Consider the following 14327-nt stretch of genomic DNA (forward strand, 5'->3'; position numbering starts at 1 on the left):
ATACAGATACCTGTTTAAATAGAGTTGATAATAGTATATTACCATATTTATTGTAGGTATGTTTTTAGAAATTGACTGGACCCTTAAGTTTATCCTAGAATTATCAACGTTTCAAGTAATATAGGCTACTTTTGTTCAAAGTTCTTGCATTCATAGACTATGAATGTCAGTATCATACTAAAGTGAAATGATCTGACAAACTAAATGCATAAATATTACCCGTTGGATACAAATGGAACAAATGCCCGTTCAAATATGCTTATTTAAGCATTACACAAAACCTTTCATGTCTGAAGCCTTCAGCTTCCTGATTGCCGACTTGTTTTTTAATGGATAGATCATTAACTTAGCTATCCCTGAATATCTTGCAAAAATTTCAAATCAAAGTTCGTGTTCCTTTAGATTTGATGAGTATAGAGCCGAGCAATTAGCGGGTACAGGATCAAGCTCAATCGCCCGACCCGGGAGGCAGTCGCTCTACATCATTCCGAAATTCGGAAGTATGATTCTCTATAAAATCATCAAGAACACGAACCAACACTTGGCGTGATATCAAAAAATTGAAATATTTTTTTTTAACGGCTGCCAAAATTTTAATTTTAATTATTTTCCCTTGCATTGAGGTTCATATTCTTAGAAAATAAGTTCGGAAAGTTGATATAGTAAAATTAAAATCTCCTTAAGAGGGGTAAGCACATTAAAAAGGCTATATTCACATAATTTTTGGGGTTTTTTTAGTAGGAAGGATTGATTAAAATTCAACTAAATGCCGCCATAGTATTAGTGATAGGACGACAATTTATTGAAATAATTTGAGCCAAAAATTAAAAAAGTTATAATATGTGGCATTAATCCCTGGAGGCCCTAACTAAAGTTTTCCAACTACCGGACGGTTATCAACTCCAATTGTTATGTGAACGAAAAAGATGTTAATTTTACATTACCAACTTATTTTCTAAGTATATGAACCTTAATGCAGTTGAAAATAATAAAATTTCAATTAATATTTCAATTTTCACTGTTTTTTTCACTCATTTTGCAAAAAGACGCTCTTAGAAATATGATATCATTCCAAACATTGGTTGGTAACTTTGCAAAGAATCATTCCTCCAAATTTCGGAATGATCGCTTCATTACTTTGTGAAAAAGTAAGAAGGACGTGTCTGAAAAACTATGATATGAAGATATTTCTTACTTTTAATTATAAACAAAACAAACAACAGTAACAAAAATGCATTTATATTCGTAGAAGGGCTTGACGCCAAGTAGCTATAAATACGTTTTTTACATAGCGTTACGAACTACGTAATACATAAAGCGACTCCCTCTTGAGCGTTCGCGCCTAATCCTATACTCGATAATCGCTCGTTTCTACGATCATAAAATCTAAAGGAACACGAACTTTTGCTTTGAAAATATTGTAGCGTATCAATTCCGAAAACCTCCCAATCTGATTTCCACCCTTAACGCATAAATATACATTTTTACAATAAACCACACATAGGCCATCCTAAGGTAGAAAATTCCATTACATGTCATAATCCCGAGTAGAACTGTAGACCTTCCTCGATGTGTGATCTGATAACTGCCATTTCGACCTTCTAATGAACACTTCTACGATTCTTAATAATGCCCCTTTCACACTGCCTGGTAAAGATCTCAAGTTTCCAAGATTTTTAACCAAATGAGTAGAGCAAGACAGGAAGGCGGTCGGCAGTTCTAACCAGAAGTTAAAAACCATCATCATCATCAACGGCACAACAACCCCCAGTTTTGCGCCAAGCTCCACCAATTCAATATCCCTAAAAGCTGTCAAGCGCCCAGGCCTACGTCATCGCTCCATCTGAGGCAGGGTCTTCCATGTCTTTTTTTTCTACTATAGATATACTGATAAAATTATAACCGGGTTGGATCATCCTCACCCATATGGTTTAAGTGCCCACCACAACCTGTTGGGCCGGATTTTATCTACAACCAGGACCATAAATTTCATCGATATCGAGGCTAAAAATTTGCAATTTTTATTGCTAAAAATCTAAGTCCAAGTATTCCTCGGAATACATAAGGACTAAGGGCATAAGGACTGGTAAGATCATTGTCTTGTGCCGTAGGAGCTTTGACCTTATGGTAAGACATTCCTAGAGAATCAGTTTTTGTAAGCTGAAATAGGCTCTGTTAGCAGTCAACAACCGTGTGCGGATTTAATCGTCACAGCTGTTTTCGGGTGTAATTTTTGATCTTAGACAATAGAAATTGTCAACGGTCGCAAAGTTGTAGTCTCCTATCTTTATTATCATTCTCGTTGGGCCAGTGTGATTCGACGTTGTTCGTTTTTTAATTTTTGATGCTGACTTTGCCACCATTTGCTTTGTCTTGCCATCATTAATGTGCAACCAAAGATCTTATTCTTCCCATAATGCCAATATCGTCAACATTCAAACAGTAGCTGTGTGGACTTGAAGAGAATGGTGCCTCTAGCATTTACCTGAGCATCACTTATCACTTTTTCCAGGCCCAGGTTAAGGAGTATGCATAATAAGGCATCATCGTTGTTGATGGTGAATGGTTTCGACACTGATCCTGCTGTTTTTATCTGGCCTGGCATATAGGTCAGGAACAGCCTATTCAGTCTTATTAACTTCGTCGGGATACCGAATCCTCTCATGGCCGTGTACAGTTTTACCCTGGCTATGCTATCATAGAGGCCTTGAAGTCAACGAAAAGATGGTACAACAGTTTTTCGATCGCTTGTCACAAAGAGAAAATCTGATCTGCTGATGATTTGCATGTAGTGAGGCTTCTTTGATATGGACCAATGATGTTTTGAGGGTATGGAGCTATCCAGCCTAGCCAGATAGCGGAGAATATCTTATAGGCCGTAGCGTGATATCTCTATATTCGCTGCACTGCGTAATACCCCCTTTTTATATATGTAACATATAATGCATCGTTGCCAGTCGTCAAGCATTGATTCGCTGTACCACACCTTGAGCATCATGATTTCCCTCTTTGTCCCGGCATGATAAGCATCGAGGTGCATAAGGCTTTATTCTGCTAACTTGTTGGTAAAACTGGTCCCTGTTCTTCTCGAGTTCCTCGACTTCTTGGTTCTGCCAGGTTTCCTTTTCTGATTATGAAATTGCTCCTCCACTCGACGAAGTTCATGATAAGCCTCTGCGCTTACCCGATTTCTTTGAGAGTTCAACATTACCGGTATGCATCATTCTTCTGTTCCGTTACTAGCTAGTTTTTCGTCTAATGAGCCGCTCCGACTGCTTTTGTGACTGGGGCTAAGTATGTTTGTGACAATATCAATAATAACGTTCTTCGGGCGGTGATGAAGATCTTTTGATGATGCTTCATCTCCAGGACTTCTATTAGTCCATGGCTATTGCGGCAGCCATTTCGCCCTTATGGATGTTATGGAGAGCTTTGTTGTGGATGATTTTATAATTCAGTCTGACCTGATTGTCAGAGGGCTTTCTAGGCGGTGTTGTAATTCGAGCCCAAAGTACTATACGGACGAGATAGTCACCCGGTAGAACCCCCCCCCCCCACATATGTTCAATCAGAAGGTGCTAATTTTGGTTTAAAGTGGTCTCTCGTCCCCAGTGGAGGGACCATTGTATGTTTGTGGACTGCTTTCCGCCCAAACCAGGAACTTCCTTAAACCATTTCGTGCGGCACTACTAGTTGGGTATTGTGCAGCCCGTTTTCATTGCTAGAATTATGTAAGCTATAGGAGTCGACGTATCATCTGAATACGGACTTCTTCCCTACTTAACTATTATAATCTCTAAGTATGATTTTGAAATCATACTTGGGATGGGCTTCGAGGTTTCGCTCTACTAGAAGGTATCCTTCCCCGACTCTGCATTCTCTTCTGTATGGACGTGAGTTTTAATGAGGGTTACATTTCAAAGTTTGGCTCGCAAATGCGGAGTACATAGCCTTTCGCTTATGGTTTCAAAGCCGAAAAGCCAGAAACCAACTCCGAGCGCATAGTTTACTGCATGGCCGCTGTAAAATATGGTGAAATAGCTCTTCCCAGGAAACCAACCCTGGTCCAACTGCAATCTGTTGCAATGCTGTATCGGATAGCTGCTGGGCATCATTCGGTCTGTACAAGGAGCACACTGTTCCATGAGAAAATGTGTAAATCGTTAGTCGGTAACAAGCTTGTTTTCCGTTGATCTGTAGGGTTGTCAGCCATAAGCTCAACCCCCAACTTCAGGACCAATTGGTACAATTTGTTTTCAGGCGAGGGTCCTTCATCCTTCTGTGTTAAAAATACTATCAGTAAATTATTATAAATTCCAATTTAATAGAGAGTCAATACCCCACGAGTAGTGTATTTCTTTTGCGGGATCAAAAGAATTTCATCTTAAATATGACACAGTCTCTTATATGAGAGGATGCAGTATGGACCTACATCTTTTTCGGCATCTGCTTGAAATGACTTGTGAACTGAGGTCGGCGCCTTTCTAGATAACAGAAAAGTCTCCCAAATACACCTCCCCTAAACTATAAATTGGTATAATCATTTCCCATACAGCACCCAATGGTCAAATAAATGATGGCGAAAATAGTTCGTATCGTTCCTGGCTTGTCTATTAAATTGTTCTTCGCTTTCATTATTGTGTGTATCATAGAGTAAGCAATATCCATTTCATCGTCGACGCCAACGTTGCTTGGATTCAAGCTAGAAGCTTCTATTTAAATTTCCATCTTTGTTTCCATATGAAGTTAATTCGATTCAGTACAAAAACAAACGACATAGAAAATGAGATAGAATGCGAGGAGACTCGCAGAAGCAATGAAAAATTCCGACAATACCTGTTCATTGGACGCACATTAAGTGAAGCAGAACACTTATCAGTCTAAATTCATAAAACTTTTCTCGGTATTCACAAAAATTCGGCCCCTAGTTGCAAGAGAATTTCAATATTGAAACTGTTTCATATTTCGTTCCAAGGCGCCTTTGAATAAAATTCGCTCTTGGAGGCGTTGCCTTAGTGACGATTTCCCAAAAATTAGTAGCATTCGAAAAAATTTCAAAATTCAAAGGTAGGCAACGGCGTACCTACTCACGGTGTAATGAGTGTCTTCGAAATTCTTCAACGTCAAGCACCTTCGTTATTAAGCGTAACCTAGCGAGGCAGAAAAAAGGTCGACGGGGTAAGCAGAAAGCGTGGAAGATGTGGTATGTTTCACTGATGTGGTCCTCATCGGTGGAATAACATTTTTAATAAAATTCTTCTCAAAGGTAAAAGAAAAATAGAGAAAGTCGAAAAATATTACAGCTTGCCAGGATGAAAGGAAAGCTAAGGTAAATATTAAAATTAAAAAAAAACAGTACATGACAAGGGAGAAGAGAGCACGGGAAGGGCCACACACAATGGAAGTCTCCAATCGCACGCAGCTGGGGTAGACCTGGATTGGATGGCGAAAGTTGGGGACTGCAAACATCCTAACAAAGCGATGTCAACAACCACAGTTAATCTTTGGGAATTTCAATTTCATCCCATGTTCCATGCAAGATTCAATATTTTAAGTTTCCAGGATTTTGGATTGCACCTGAAAGATGTGTTGCCGAGAGTTCGAAATATAGATACGTTAGCAGATACTAGGCAGAGTTGCAAAATACAGTGCCGTGGAGAGAGATGATGAAGGCACTACTGATTCTTTCTGAACAGGAATGACATATTTTTTGCATCCACTAAGATAGTGGTAACGACTCGATGATAAAACCGATATTAGGTATTAAATTTGATTCCATTCATTTTATTTAGAACTTAAAGCTTATTTGCTCTTTTTTTCCTTTCACTTGCTCATCTGACTTTCAGAATCATCGCGCCAATATCAAATAACATATTCACCTTTCATTACCGGAATCCAAGACTCAAATGAACTGAGTCAGACCTATCCTACATAAATGACTATTTTCTAAAAAGTGATTCACTATCCTAAATACTATATATATATTTTTTTTCAAAATAAAATTCAGACTGCTTCTGGCAGGCGTTTTAGATAAGATATAGGTTTATGATTTTCTTACGTAACATTTTTCGAGTTCACCACTGTCTTTACTATGATACTGGTAACCTACGATGACTTAAGGTGCAGCAAGTACGATTTTCACTTACTATAGCTTTTATACTATAACTATAAAGGTTTGTGGCAGTATCCTGCCTTACGTTGGGAGTTATATTTCTTCAGTTGCAAATTGACTGCTGCTGGGTTAAATTTAGAGGTTGCCCTTCATTCAATTTCAAAAATTGCATAATATATAATACTATATCCACTATTGCTGGGAAGTTGGGCTAAACGATAATTTAATTGGCGTTTACTTTTACTTACGACTGCATCTACTTCCGCAATTTTTACAAGAGCAACCTATGAAGTCGCAAAGATTGCGTGCCACATCGAGATAAAATCTTGGAACCGAAAACAAAGTCCAACTAAGTCATCGACACGCTTTCTTCTCCTTGTCGATAACATCCCTCATTCTACCTCAGCTGGGAGAGATGCGCCCTAGGGGTATTTGGTGTTTTGGTAGCCAAATGCAGGGGGATTTTTTGAGGTAGAGAACTTTGAATAGACAACATTGTTTTGGCACACTGTATGACACCTACCCTGACAATTCGTGACTGTTTTTTATTTCGAAAGAAAATTGTTCAGTTCAAAAAATTTGTCGGGCATTGCGTGCATTTTATAATTTTCCACCAGAGTAATTAATTCCTATCCCGTAAGACGTCGTACAATGCGCACACAACAAAACGATTGATAGTGTAGAGCATAGTGTTGACGATGATCAAAATGTGTTAATTTTTCATCATATGAACAATTAAACTTGTGTCCATCCACTTTATGGAAAGTTTTGCGTAAAAATCTTTCCTTACGTCCTTTCAATATTCAACTTGTACACGAACTGAAGACTCACGATCATTTGACAATTTACGTTTGGTGCGTTTTATGGGCCGATGGAAGCATAGGTTTCATCGGTTTTCAAAATTGTTGATGATCCGAATGTTGCACTCAACGGTGAGCGCAACGGGGACAAGCTGACAACTTTTCGTGCTCCAATTCGGAGGAAGAGGCGTCACATGCCATACAGGGCCTAATACAATTCATTTATTGAATGGAACATTTGTCGAACAAATAATTCCACGAAATTAACTGTTTAACTCGCCACCTCGTTTTTGTGTTTTGACTTCTTTATTTGCTCTGGGGGCCTGTAAAGTCGCATGCTTACACAGATAAAACGGAAACAATTGAGTAACCAACATTTGATGTGTTATTGCTAACGTAGAGCCTGTTTTACTGCGAAAACCTTTACCTCCAGATTACGACATGTACGGGGCAGAATCGGTGGCCTCACAACCGAAAACATATTCAAATATTAATGTCATCAAATTATTCTAAAATGAAGACTTTGTTCTGTTTTATTTCAGAGTTCTTCTCTTCTAAAATAATACCCTATTGTTTGAAAATTTGTACGTTGCCCGCAAATTTCTGTCACTTTTAGTCGTCTTCGCCAACAAGCACTTTCAATGAAATCTTAAACCCGATCTTAAAGAACCACAGTGACATTTTTAATTTTTAGATTTATATTTATGAAAAGTTTGGTGTAAAGCTTTTTGTGATTAACATAATTATATGTTAATGCCATCGTTTTACAGCACATCACATCATTAAAACTATCTAAAATCTTAAGATATCACTGAATATCTGAAATACTCTGTTCTAAAGGTTCGTATGCGTGACCTTTTCTGCTAGCAGTAAACTAAGGCAAGTGGACTGTTCCCGATACAGTGCACTCCAAGGCAAATTCGTTGCGAAATGGGTCTTAAACACTAGTTGAAAACTGAAATTTTAGCTCAGTTTACGAGTGTGAATAAGTATAAATCGTATAGTTGAAGTTTCTCAAATAAGAATACCTAAAATCTTTCATTCCTGAAGTGTCCAGTTTCTGGTTTCCAGACTTGCCATATAAATTAGGAAGATTAAGGTGGTCATCCCGTGTGAAGGCCGTTTTTTTTAGCCTTTTTTAAATTTTATTGTGAAGAACTGGATAAAGATACAAATACAAATTTTTCACAATAGGTTTACTAATATCTTGAGCGTGCATAGTAATCTTTCCAGCCGATCGCATAGTTCGTTTTTTAAATACGGAGCAATTTATACACCCATCTCCAAAAAAGGTGTTTTTATGCTACCACGCTAGAGGGCAGCTGCGATCATCTTAAAGAAAAAAAATTAAACGGCATTTTAACGTACAGACTTAACTACAGTCCGGAAACTAGGATTATTAAAAAATATTAAAAGCTTAATTTTTGGTGGCCGTGTTAAACTTTTTTTTGTGAATTTTGGTGTTTTTTAAGGCTCCTTCAATGAATAAAAAAAAACTACTGAATAAATCGCAATTATCCTACTTTGCGAACCGTAGAAATATGTGCTGAATGCGTCCTGAAAATTTCAAAGAATTTCGTTGGATAGATTTTGGGCTATGGTAGCAGCCGATTTTCAACATACAGTTTCGAGGAAAAGGCATTTAAAAAGTAGAATGCGATTTTTAGCCATAAAACTTTAACTAACCATTAATTTGCTATACCTAGTTCATAAACTTTAGGTTTCTTCAAAGAACACATATACAGCCTTGGCTTCAATTCTTGTCTCTTTATCGAAGCCATTTGAACATCATATAATTGATGCCAAAAAAAAATTCGGACTCCAAGGATCCGACACAGGGGATGACCCCCTTAAATTCCGAAACGAAGCATGCAAATTAAACCTAAATATATAGGGGAGTTCAACATTTTTTGATCTTTGTTCAAATAAAGTTAATAATAATACATTTTATTTTGAAAATTATCTGTGAACAAAGTCAAATCCCTTAGAAATAAAATGTCAGTGCCACACCGAATTTTTTATTGGGTATATTCAAGTATGTACACTGCGGAAATAGAGCCATCCTGTACCTAAGCATTGCTTAAAAAATCAACAAAGCCCCTCATACCCAAAGTCCAAGCTTCCGGTTTCAAACTAGTTTTGTTTTCAAATTAAATTGGCACTAGATATTAGTTGTTGTTTTATCAGCGGAACTGGCACATTTCGAAAATCTTGACATTGTCACGTCCGGAAATTTTTGTGATAAATTTCGGAACGTTGTATGATAAATAGTGTATTTTTTTCATGGTACCAACAAAAACAGTCCTTATGAAAAAAATACGTAAAAACACCCTAATTTTATATGTTGATATATATATTGTATTTTGACTTTCAAGATCGATTTCCAAGATCATCTTTTATACTTTTCCAGGCAGTCAGATTTGAGAGCTTTTCTAATTACCATCTAGCGTGTCAAGAAACCGCTGTTTCGACCCGCTTGTGAGTTATTTCCCATCGACTAAAATATAGCTGTAGCGTTCTCGAGGAACTCTCTTGTAACCTCTCAACGTGAGTTCATCAGAGCCGAATTTTATGAGCCACCGAAAATAGATTACATGAGCTATCGAAGATGCCTGTTTCGGTTTGAAATAATTAAGACTTGAATTTACTTTTGGCTAGTTATATTTATTACGAGTCGAGGCTTATAGCACTGATGAAGGGAATAGATGATTCCCGAAATATCGGTTTTCGCAAGGTTCATAAATATTACTAGCGTAAAAATATGCAAGTCTTAATTATTTCAACTAATTTAATCGCTAGAAACATCGCGAGATTACAATTAGATGCCTGTCTATCAATTTTTCTAAAACCAATGTCCTGATTTGGGCATGGTCATAGCGGGTTACGTCACTCGCTTCGTCTCCATTACCTTAGTAATGGTAGTACGGTCCATTGAACAAACCTATCTGGCACTTAATTATCATGAAGTAATATTAATTGTTTTTAGTAATCGGTCACCAGTTGGAACCATATAGGGTGAATGACATTGCCGTAGACTTTAGATTCGAGATGTTCTTTGATGCGTTGATGCCGAAGAAGTCAAATGTGGAGCGTTATCGAGATTGTCCTGATTTGTGCAGCGCTTCCTTAGTGCATGTTAGCGAGGTACTTAGATAGTCCAATTCTGAGCAGGTCACTGCCACTGACAATGATAGTGCCTGATATATTAAGGTCAATCGTTAGAAACTCTGTTTTATTCAGATTCAATCTGTTTGTTATGAAACATCATCATCTACATAGAGTAGGGTGTAGGGCAGTGGACAATGGATGTCCCTTGTGAAAGTGTCCATAACAAGAACAAATAGAAGTGATGAGAAGGCGCTTCCTTTTTGAACAGCAACAGAAACACGAAGCGGTTTTAATACGCTTCGAACTTTACTTCACTCTGCTTCTTCATAATTAATTGAACAGGGTATGTTGTGTCAGTAAATCCGCATTTCTTGCCGGCTTGACCTGCTACGTCGCCGGATCGTGTTGCCTTACTCTCTTTAATTTGTGTGGTCATTTCGCGGAATTGTGAAGATAGTGAATGAACAAAATTTTCCGTTGAAATTTGCTCAAAGTATTCTTAGCGTCTAGCCGTCGGCTGCTCGAAGGGCGGTAAGCACAGCACTGTTTCTGTCATTTGCAAAACAGAAGTTGTTACCATCCTGTTTATAGATCTTTCTCGCCACTCGAGAGTCCAGCTAAGTGATTAAAGCGACCACTTATAAATTTGGGTGGTCAAAGGGTAGTATAGGTCCCAGAGCGAAACGTGGATTGGTACCCACGATGGAGAATATAACCTGGGAAACAACCCTACACTGGAAAACAACTTGTTACCAAGCCACAACAACAGCCTCGGACTGAACTGATAACAGAACGGCGAACCCGGAAACGACAACGGAATAACGATTCGTGCATTTTCTCATGGAACATGCGCTCCCTGGACAGAGATGGAGCTGCTAACCAGCTAGCCAATACCCTGTCCCAATACAGGGCTGATGCGGCAGCCTTGCAGGAAACGCGTTGGACAGGGACCGGTTTCCTGGCGAAGAGCCACTACACCATATATTATAGCGGCCATCCAGTAAACCATGTGCTCGGAGTAGGTTTCTTAATCAGCCTGTTGTTATAGATTTTAAAAATATAAGCGAAAGGATAAACGTTCACGCCCCTGCAGAGTCGGAGAAGGACACCTTTTTACGAGGCAGTTGCGTGGACTCTCGACGCCTCCGCTGTCCACGTGCCGATTGAACGAAGCCACCTCTCAGGCACGATGAATGTCAGAACATATAGGGGGGCCAATATAGACTCGAATCACTATCTCTTTGACATAGTGCTCCGGGTTCGAATTACAACACCAACTACAATCCCATCTGACAATCAGGTGAGAGTGAATACTGAAGCTATTCACAACACAGCCCCCCGTAACACCTATAAGTGGGAAATGGATGCCGCAATAACGGCAGCTAACAAGTGCCTTGGAGATGAAGCATTAACAAATGATTTTCACAGCCCCCTGAAGAGCGTTATCATTGATACAACCACAGCCCCAGCCGCAAGAAAAGTCAGAAGGACTGGTTCGGCGATGAATGTATACTAGCAACGGAACAGAAGAATGCTGGATACGAGCAATGTTGCATTCTCAAACAACGCGGGCGAGAAGCGACTTCACAAACGGAAAAGCAACCCTGCGAGAACCAACAGGTCTGTGAACTCGAAAAATACAGCAACCGCACCAGGCGCGACAGAATGGGCATATTGGAGCGATGGGTTGAGTACTTTGATGAACTGTTCAACAACTAAAATACTGGCGAGTTGGACGTGCCACCAATTGAAGACGACGAACAAATACTGCTACCACCAAGCATAGAAGTAACGTTCCGTGCAATCCACCGGCTTAAAAATCATAAGTCGCCAGGAGCCGATGGAATTACAGCCGAATTGGATAAATATGGAGGAGACCAACTACACCAAGTTGTTCATAAACTAATGCTGTTGGACAGTCAATTAATGCCTGACGACTGGCTCATATATAAAAAGGAGGATATCACGCAGTGCAGCAATTATAGATGTATCACGTTGCTGATTACCATCTATAAGATATTCTCTACTATCTTGCTAGGCCGGATAGTCCCACACGTCCAGAACATCATTGGCCCATACCAAAGAGGCTTCACTCCAGGCAAATCAGCAACAGATCGGATTTTGTCTCTACGGCAAGTGATGGAATTTGGTTTCCCGACAAAACTAAAAAGACTGACTAGGCTGGTCATGACCAATGTGCGAGGCCAGATAATCAGTAGAATCACTCTCGAGACCATTCACCATCAACAACCGTCTAAGACAAGGGGATGCTCTATCATATGTCCTCTTGAACCTGGCCCTGGAGAAAGTGATTCGCGATGTAGACATAAATGCGAGAGATATCATCCTCTTCAAGTCCACCCAACTACTGGCCTATGCTAACGATAATGACATTATTAGAAGAACAACCCGAAATGTACAGTTTACCTTCATCCAGATCGATAAATGAAGGCAAGACGAAGTACATGTTGGCAACGTCAGCGCCAAAACCGAAAGAACGAGCAACATCGAATCGCACTGGTCAAACGAAAACAGTTAGGAGACTACAGCTTTGAGACCGTTGATAATTTCTCCCATCTATTGTCGAAAATCACAACCGATAACAGCTATGATGATAAAATCCGTGCACGGTTATAAGTCTATAAGGGCAATATCTATGGTAGAAAAAGGAGACAAGGCAGACCCTGCCTGAGATGGAGCGATGGTTTATTTCATAACGCTAGATGGCTTTTACGGATATCGAATTGATGGACCTCGGCACAAAATCAGGGTGTCTGGAGTTCCTTATTAAGGCAGGCCTAGACCGGATACCGGTCGTTACGCCGTTGTGACTACCATTTTTGCTCATGAAACTGAAAATAAACAATAACCCCTGGCACCTGACCCCGTCAGCCTTGCTGACGACATGACCATTAACATCACCGGGAATGATGGTATTGCCATCAGCAGGTATATTACAAGTCCTTGTGTCGAGAAGTCATCTATATCAGGTCGATCTCCCTCTGGTGCCTGCGCAGAAAGGAATGAATCTTTCCGTCAGGCAGATTAAAGTGACCCTCATCAACCGTTTTCCTTCAGAGATGGCAACACCGATAACATAGTGCGCGCATAGGTACCAATACAGAAGTTGATAGCCATTTTTATCGTGTTTGCCTTCCACGTTGCAGCTCTTGACACGAAACCATAGAATTTCCTGAAAGTTTCCTCCATCTTACCACTGAGGATGCCAATATTTAGCGATCACACGTAGGTTTCGTGCTCGAACTGTTTGCTCATGTACTAACGTCGACCGTCAAGAATTCTTTCTTCTTCGACACGAGCAGGTTTCGTTAAATGGTATGATGATTTTGTTGTACCGATATTCAATGCGTTTTCTTAGTAGACCTGTCGGGGGACACAAAGAAAGATCAGATAGGACATGGCACGGCGGAGTAACCTTCTCCTCGTGATTTGGGCCCCAGGTGGTTCTTTTGGAAGTAAGTTTCCTTTGATGATGAATATTTAGTGCAATTTGTTTAATTTTTTATTCGTTCTGTTTATATTTCAAACATTTTCCCTACCTTCATAAATAATATCGTATCATGTACATTGCATTAAATTAGAAATCTCATAATCAGTTGTAAAAAACAGGCTTGATGAGGGTGGTGGGAAAAGGTGGATTCCCCGGGGTCTGTGATTTTCTTGGGGCCGGGAGTGAGAATAATAAGAAAATGGATGATAATTTTCACTCACGGTCCGAATTTTCTCTCAATACTATATTACAATGCATCTACAAAATATACCAATACTTTATTCTACATGCATCCTAAATTCAACTTGCTAATATAGAGTATTTGTCCACGAAAGTATAACTCTTTACACACTTTAAAAAATACTATATGTACACATATAGCACTAACTGCTTGAAAAAAACCGCGTGAGTGCCCAAAATTTTTTTTTTCCTTCTTCCTTGAGAATATACATAGCTACCCTTTCACTGTTAAAATGCTTAAAGTGAATGACAAAGTATTCCTTTATTTTCCCTTCCGTGGAACCGTATGAATTTTGCAAATTGTAAACTGTGTGCCTAAAATCACAGATTTACTGCTGCTTTAAGAGCGAATTAAAGGTATGAAGAAGAAACCGCTACGTCAATTCTTACACAAGAATCAAAATTATAATTACTTAGTGTGGTGGATGATGGAAAATTATCTCATTCATTGCTTTAGTAATGGACGGACTGATTGAGGATAAAGTACTCAGTCAATAACAATTCTGCCAGTTTTCTGTCGAACCGGATGATAGCATTCTATCGAAGCCAACTCAGT

The sequence above is a fragment of the Hermetia illucens genome, chromosome 1 (assembly GCF_905115235.1).
Source record: "Hermetia illucens chromosome 1, iHerIll2.2.curated.20191125, whole genome shotgun sequence".
Lineage (NCBI taxonomy): Eukaryota > Metazoa > Arthropoda > Insecta > Diptera > Stratiomyidae > Hermetia > Hermetia illucens.